The 8,493-nt window shown below is 36.2% G+C and overlaps 1 pseudogene; it reads left to right on the top strand.

Annotated features, from left to right (window-relative positions):
• Positions 1-4,990, top strand: part of LOC127795406 (calcium permeable stress-gated cation channel 1-like) — an 86,115-nt pseudogene extending 81,125 nt beyond the window's left edge.
• The last annotated feature ends 3,503 nt before the right edge of the window (positions 4,991-8,493 follow it).

The raw sequence follows: 8,493 nt of genomic DNA on the forward strand, positions 1-8,493 counted from the left end.
TACCCTTATATATGTCTTGCATCAGTAATTCAAAAAGATGAGCAAAAGACGAGTGTAGCGGAGATGGGGATGTTAAGATGGATGTGCGGTCATACAAGAAAAGATAAAATTAGAAATGAAGTTATTCGTAATAAGATAAGAGTAGTGCCAATAGAGGAGAAGATGAGAGAGACTAGACTAAGATGGTTTGGTCATGTGAGAAGGAGACCAAGAGACGCTCCTGTGAGGAGAGTTGATGAAATGGAACAATTAATCAAAAAAAGAGGTAGAGACAGACCTAAGAAGACTTTGAGGGAGACATTAAAGTTTGATATGAAGTGTATGGATCTCAATGTAGATATGACAAAAGATAGAAATACATGGAAGTCTAAAATTCATGTAGCCGACCCCACATAGTGGGATAAAGGCTGGATATGTTGTTATTGTTGTTGTATATGTCTTGCATCATTTTTCAGTTCATTGAAAAACTCAACTGATACATGAGTTTAAAGGAATTTTCAATTCTATTTAGGAATTTGCAAATATAATTGATACTTGAGTTTAAGATATAGCTTGGATTCCTGAAGTTAAGGGAAGAGACTCAAGTTGAATTGAATTAAAAATAGTTTTTAAAACAAAATTCCAACCAAACACTGCAAAATTAGAGAAAATAAATTTTCACATACACATTTTTTTTTAAGTTTTCACACAATTTTTTTTTTTATTATAGGTAAAGTGTTTTTCAATGTAGAACATTTTACGTGAAAACAAATGGAGCTTTAGTAATGAACAGGCTCAAATCTATTATCTCGCTCCTTTGCTTATAAATTGTATCAATGAAGCTAGTGTAAACTTGTGTTATATGAAGTATTGTTATGGTTGTCTCTTGGAGAATCAAAGCAACTGATAAACAGATGAAGTGAGAAGCTGTAGCTGCAGTGTAAATGACATTCGCACCCTAATTCGCCTCAACTGAAAAGGGTGAAATGGGAGAGCAGATCTCTTGGTTATTTTGTTTTTGCACCTAATTTTAGCTAAACAACACCCCCCCCCCCCAAAAAAAAAAAAAAAAAAAAAAGAAAAAGAAAAAGAAAAGAAAACTGAAATATGATGTTAAAAGTCCTATTAGTTTTCAAAGTTGGTTATGATTTATCTTCTACTGCAGAGAAAAGTACGGAAAAAGAAAATCGTTGCTGACATTAGACTAGGGTGTTCTGCTTATATGAATTTTTTATTTAAATTCATTTCTAATCCTCAACATGATGTGGGCTATAATGGACATTACAGAAGACATGACCCTAGAGGTGGTTGGAAACCTATCATATGGCCAACGCCACCTAGTGGGATCAAGGCTTGGGATTGTTGCTGTTAAAACTTATTTCAAGCTTATTTTCCTTTTCCTTTTTTCTTGAACTGAACATAATTCCTTTAATTTTGATTCAGTTTGGTGGTTGATCTATCAGTGAGTGATAAGCATTCCCAATTTTGATGCATGTGCTTTTGATTTCTCAATATGGATTACTACCGCTCCTCACTAAAAATATCCTGATCTACTTGCAGATCTTTCATTAAGTCATTCATCCAAGGTGTTTTAGCTGGGCTTGTTTTGAAGATTTTTCTCAGTGTGCTGCCAAGTATATTGATGTTCATGTCTAAGGTTGAAGGCTTTATGAGTATATCATCTTTGGAGAGGAGATCTGCATCTAGACATTACATTTTCAACTTTGTGAATGTATTCCTTGGGAGCATAATCGCAAAAACTGCATTTGAGCAACTACATTCGTTTATTAATCAGTCAGCAAACGAGTATGATGGTCTTTGTTTCTTTGATATTGACATACTTTTTATTAGTGGTCTATGCTTCGCTTTGCTTATATCAACATATACAAGTTTGATATTATGACATGACTATTATATTTGTATGCTTTTGTGCGCAAGGTATTTGATTTATACTATACGTTGGTCTGAAAAGCAGCAAATGAGAGAATGTCATAATTGGGGAAGTCCCATCCATTTCCTATATTTCCTCTTCTTGTAGAATGCAGAGTAGAAGTATATATGTGGATTGATATTTATTGATCATGCATTAGATACATAAGAAATGTTAGAAAGAAAGCATTAGCTTTTTAATGGCATATATCATTTTACTTATCCTTCATGGTGTCATATAAGCACAAGCGAATTCCTAGATGTACATTGTTTCATCTACAGTAGACTCTCCAAATACTAAAATGATCATTTTTTACATTAAAATATGTTAGAGATCAAGTTAAAATCCACAAGTAGTTGATTTATTTGTACTATTGAGGGAACATATTTCCATGGTGCTTTTTTAGTTATCATTTAAACAGTTTTGGTTTTGTCTAAATAGTCTATTGAAACCGCAACAAGGAAGGTCTAAATTTGTAATGGATTCTCTATCAAAATTAAGTATACATCTCTATGAAATGGTTGGTTGACGTCATTCTGCCTACTTATCTAATTAGTGAAGCTTTAGAAATTTTTTATTTTTTATTTGTTCCTTGTTGGACTGCAACAGGAATTTTGTCTTTCAGAATACAAGTTAGTTTAAGAATTTGTATAGTTTCTTTGTCAATAAAGTGCTCTGATCTCTTTGAATATTTGATTGATACGATTATGTCCATTTTCAAGTTAAAGATTTTTGCTGAGTTATTTGTCTTACCTTTCTGTTGATTTGATCGCTTCCGAACTAATTCCGTAATCTATCCTAACAAACTTTTGGTTTCCACTATGATGTCATGATTGTATATTAGCATTGATCAGTAATTTGTACACTGCTTTTTAGTTTGAGATTTTGGAGACTAATGATAAGCGATGCTTTTTGCAGGATCCCTAAAACCATTGGTGCAGCAATTCCAATGAAAGCATCTTTCTTCATAACCTACATAATGGTTGATGGATGGGCTGGTGTTGCTGGGGAGATCTTAAGGTTGAAACCACTTATTATCTACCACTTGGAAAATTTTTTCTTGGTGAAGACTGAAAAGGATAGGGAGGAGGCAATGGATCCCGGTAGTGTTGGTTTCGACACTGGTGAACCTCAAATACAACTCTATTTTCTACTAGGCCTTGTTTACGCTGTGGTGGCACCATTTCTACTTCCTTTCATATTGGTTTTCTTTGGCTTCGCATATCTTGTGTATCGTCATCAGGTAAAAGCGTATATTTGTTATATAAGATATTAGAGTCAGGATGCACAAACGCCATATGCACATATTATATATTAGCACTTGATGATTCCTTCTGGCATTTGGTAATCTATATTATATAACTGCTATCTTATTTCATGACTGTAGCCTCATAAGTAGTCCTGTTTTCAGAAGTATTTTCTATATACCATTATTGAGAGCATTGAATAGACAAGCCGGATTATGTGCTCGTTTTTCAACATAATCATATATATATTTTTTCCTTTAATTTCTTTATATTAATATAGAGTTTCTCCATTATAATTCAGATCATAAATGTCTACAACCAAGGGTATGAAAGTGGTGCAGCATTTTGGCCAGATGTCCATGGACGTATTATAGCTGCATTGGTCATCTCGCAACTGCTTCTAATGGGATTGTTGAGTACAAAACATGCTGCACAGTCAACGCCATTTCTCATTGCCCTTCCAGTGCTGACCTTATCGTTCCATAAGTTCTGCAAAGGCCGTTATGAACCTTTATTTATCAAATGCCCATTGCAGGTCTGTTCCTATCCACAATTTGCAACAGCTGATGTTTTATTATCTCACTGGTTAATTCCTTTCCTTTTGCTATGCCAAAGATTGAATCTGACTGGTATTTCATGTATGCATACATACCTGGAGGAACTTTGGTTTGTTCTTAGGATTGTTAGATTCTGGATAGCAGAATTCAACGGAAGATGGATTTTATGGTTTAAGTAGGATTACTTTTCTCGTTAGAAGGATTGAAGCTGATCCATATACAAAGACTAAAGGTTAAACACCCACATTTAAGAACTCATAGGTTGTGATAACTGAGTTACCGCATCAGCTGTAACTTCCTGCGCATTGCGCATACTTCATGTCTTTGAATCCATGCTAGCGACCATGGCGCTTGCTTAAATGCGTTAGTTCACATGCATGTCATAAGTCCCTCTGGATGTTGGATTTCCCAAAGGCTGAAGCACTTGAATGCTACTCATTGTGTTCTATGGTTTAGTCGTTATGTTGAAAATTGTTCTGAACTTTGCTGGGTGAATGTCAAATTTCAGGAAGCAATGATGAAAGATACCCGGGAACGCGTCAAGGAACCAAACCTCAATCTGAAAGGCTACCTTCAAAATGCTTATATCCACCCTACTTTCAAAGGTGGCGATGAAGATGAAGATGACAACGAAGTCCATGGAAAATGGGAGAAGAACGAGGAAGTGCTAGTGCCGACGAAACGCGCGAAACACGCCTGTCCCGAGCAAAATTAGTAGTGTCTTGCCGCCATCTCTGCAAGAGGTTGTTCAGAAAGAACATCCGCAGCCATATGGTCTGGTGGAGCTTCATGAGAGAGTCCCCAATTTGTACATTGGCGCCTTGCACTGTTGAAAGTAGTGGTGGATTGTTATTGTAAAGCCTCAGAATTTCCTTAATTTTTATTTACAATCAGCTAATAACTCAAATACACAGGGTGAGATTTTGTCCCATAATTATACAACAGCGGAAGCAAATTAACCATAAATACACATCTTAAGGGCTTTCTCATACACAATAGAGCATCAACCAATTAAATCTAACAAATCACAACATTTGAGCCCCTGTCTACAACTCACTCCTAGAGATTTTTTCGGTCGAGATTGCCCTATGCACATAGCAACCTAAAACCGACACGTCATAAGCCCATCCTCAACATCAGCTCCCACACCTGGAATGATGTTAAAACAAGGTGAGCCACAAGGCTCAGCAAGCATAATAGGAAAAATAATGATAAGACTGGGAATAAATCTCACCCAAAATACGCCCCACAAAATGCAATGTTGTGCATGGAAATGTCATATCGTGCCATGCACCAAAATATCCAATCCTCAACATAAATATACCAATGCACATATTGGTCCTTGGGGCTCACATAAGAAATGCACAACTTGGCATCCAAGTCTCAGCATACATCATAACGGAACCATGCAATATGACAAATAATAAATGCAATAGCGTAATAAGCATTAACGTGATACATTGGCCCCCATAAGCAAGACATCAAACCATTGTTTCACCCACATAAGAATACACATCCAATGCAATGCTTGTGCATCTAATCAATCTAGGATGTGCGTGTCCAAGCACACATAACTTATGTTTCCCCCAATGATGCAAGCCCAATCCCATGCGTTATAATGCCATGTAGTATGTCACATAATGAAAGAGTCGATCGACAGTGACAAAGCATCGGTCGACAATCCATGACTAAGAGCAACCGATCGATAGCCTTTTTTAAGCCGACCGACAGTTTGCTCCATTGTCGCTGAATGGTCGACACTTGCCTCATCGCTCAACAGTTCATATCCCCTGTTACAATTACTCACACCCAAGGGACCCATAACTGTACCCTAACTTCTAAGAGCCTAGTCCTAAATTAGTTCAACATCATTCCTAAAGAAGTAGGGGTAGTACAATACCCCGTGAGTAGTTAACAAGTAAAATCTCAAAAAATCTCTTATTTAATTTAATTTAATTTATACTAAAGAAATCTATAATCCGTATGAATAATACTCGGGATCAAATTGGATTAAGGGAGGGAACGAAACTTGTAAAGCAAAGGAACCTTGTAAAGGAAGTAGAGAGCCTGCCTTTAGTTAATTTCAGTGTTTTTTTGCGCACACGTCGCTAAATTAATACACATTGGAAGACAGTATAATTTTTACCAAAATTAGTAAAATCGAACTCTAAATGAAATTCCAACTGCAGGAAATTTCTAATTTATCTTTCTTACTTGATAACCTCAAAGTTCAATTTTATAATTTCTTCTTCAATTTTTCTTGGATTTGTTCCCCTTTATTCGCGGTGTCGTACACCTTATTCTTCCCCAATTTTCCTTTTGGTTTTTCCCAACTGTAGGCACACAAAACCGCAAGAAATTTGCCATTTAAAGTAAAAAGAATGGGCAGCTAGGAGCTAGTCGCGTGGCAGCCAGTGGTTCCCACCACCTCACATGAAACGACGCTGTTTTGGATGCCCTTTGGCTGAGAAATTCCAGCAAAATTCCTCCAGCACGCGCGCACAACCATTGCTTGAACCTGCGTCCCCTGCCTCAACCTCGCGCACGCATGTCGCATGGTCCACAAGCTCTTTCACTTATTATATGCCCACAATTAACTTTAAAGAGATCCACAACCCATTTCTGGGATTTACACTTAGCACCCATATTTTTTGAGAATTAACATACACACCCCACCTTAATAATACCACCTTAACCCCAAATCTTCAACAATTACCTATCCATTTCTTTTAAACAAAATAAATTAATATTTTTTCTTAAATCCACAAATATTTAATAATCACCCCAATTACAATAATTAATTCACCCATTAAGTTATTCAAATCCACAAAAATACAATAAATCATAAATCACTAAATATCCGGATGTTACAGTCTCCCCCCTTAACAAAATTTCATCTCCAAAATTCTCATTGGTTCATTCAACCCACTGAGGGAGACACACCTCAACTCATTCCTGACTCCTAGAGTTTAACAATTCCTAACTCGTCGAATTTCTCATCCACAATAATTTTAAATGTCCTCGACTTTCCTTGGCTCCCAAGCCAACCCCTATTCCTTTTTGCATATTAGGCATAACTAATCTGACCACTTATTCCACATTTTGAGATCTAATCACATTCAGTGTCGAGATTGGGGACAACAAACCCAAATTCGATATTACGTTTACATCCCAGGTTTCCAATGAGTTTAGGGCCATTAGATACACCACTTGACTTTACATTCTAACACATCTTTCTAATTTATATGGGCCATGTTATGACCATCAGCCTAGGCCAGCTCAAGGGACATCATCAATCGTATTAAAAGACATCAACAAGATTCCCTCATTATAATGTCATAATCTAAATGCCATCATAAGGCTATCTCGTGCTCACATCGTACTTTTAATTGGCAACATTTCAACCACACATCAATCTAGGGACACATTCAGAATGCAGGGGTATTTATTCTTAGTGACGACCTTATTCAAGCATGATGTTCAATGAATATGTTAGATTCACACTTTTTTCCATTCACAAATAGCCTAGAAATACTGCAAGGAACACCTGTCACTCAGCTTGGTTTTGTTTGTTTTTTCTTTCCCGTCTACATTCCCTTCTCTATGGCTTTTCATCAGTTATTGGCTACACTGTATATCCACAAGCTCCAGTACTCGACGCTTTCAAATTCTTGTTACTGATATGACCTCTAAGGATTGTTCCAACTACGCACTACTAGGAATCTCAGCTCACCCATCAGAGCTAATTAAATTATCTATCTTTCCGCTCCTTCCAGTTGTACCTGGCATAGGGATAAGAATTAAATATCCTAGTTTTATCAAAATATTTTCTTCCCAATGGAGTTAGATCCCACATGTAATTTACATAAAAATTCATAATCTCCAATGAGTTCAGGTCTATCGAGTCGTAGCTTCTCTTGCAATGACTTAACATCATAACTTTTTACCTAGTTTTCCCCCAAACATACCTTAAGGATTTACAAAATAAGTATCCTCAAATGCTACCGGTGAGTTCCCTCGCTTTAGGGGCAGACTAATATGTCACCAACGAAATCAATAATAAATTCCACCAAATACGGTTGGAATACTTAATTCATGCGATCCATAAACACCATCAGCACGTTAGTCAAACGAAAAGACGCCAGTATATATTCATAATCATCTTGCCACTAGCATATTTATTACATCAAAAAGCCTTTCCAAGAACTTGCTAGATGGACTACCATTAGGTATATACCTTGCATGCATGAGTTTTCAATTCCACTTGAGGTTCCTTACTCCCTTAGCCAAATTGACCATTTCACATGAGAGCAATTAGCTCTTGACTATCCAATTTCTCTTACTTTTCCTCTCGTCCATTCTTCTCAACATCGTGGCAATCTATAATCCTTTGACCACTTTATTGTTGGTTCCTAATTATGGCAAATATATCCCAAGAGGGGGGTGAATTGGGATTTGTATAAAATTTTGATAATTTAAAACTTTAATTGATGGGAGAATACTAGGTTTCGAAATATAAGGGTTATGTTTCGAAATAAGACTTTCTGTCCTAGTAGGTTTTGAAACCTACTCTATATGTTTTGAAATAAATCTTTCTGTTTTGCAAGTTTCAAAATATGAAATGTATGTTTCGAAATCTACTTTACTATTTTGCTTAATTCAAAATCTTTTACCTTGTATTTCAAAATAACGATCTTTGAAAAAGATGATTTATATAATTAAGAATATACCAAAGGTGTTTGTATATCAAAGATATGTTTGTATGTATGTATACAATTAA

Source organism: Diospyros lotus, chromosome 2, assembly GCF_014633365.1.
Source record: "Diospyros lotus cultivar Yz01 chromosome 2, ASM1463336v1, whole genome shotgun sequence".
NCBI lineage: Eukaryota > Viridiplantae > Streptophyta > Magnoliopsida > Ericales > Ebenaceae > Diospyros > Diospyros lotus.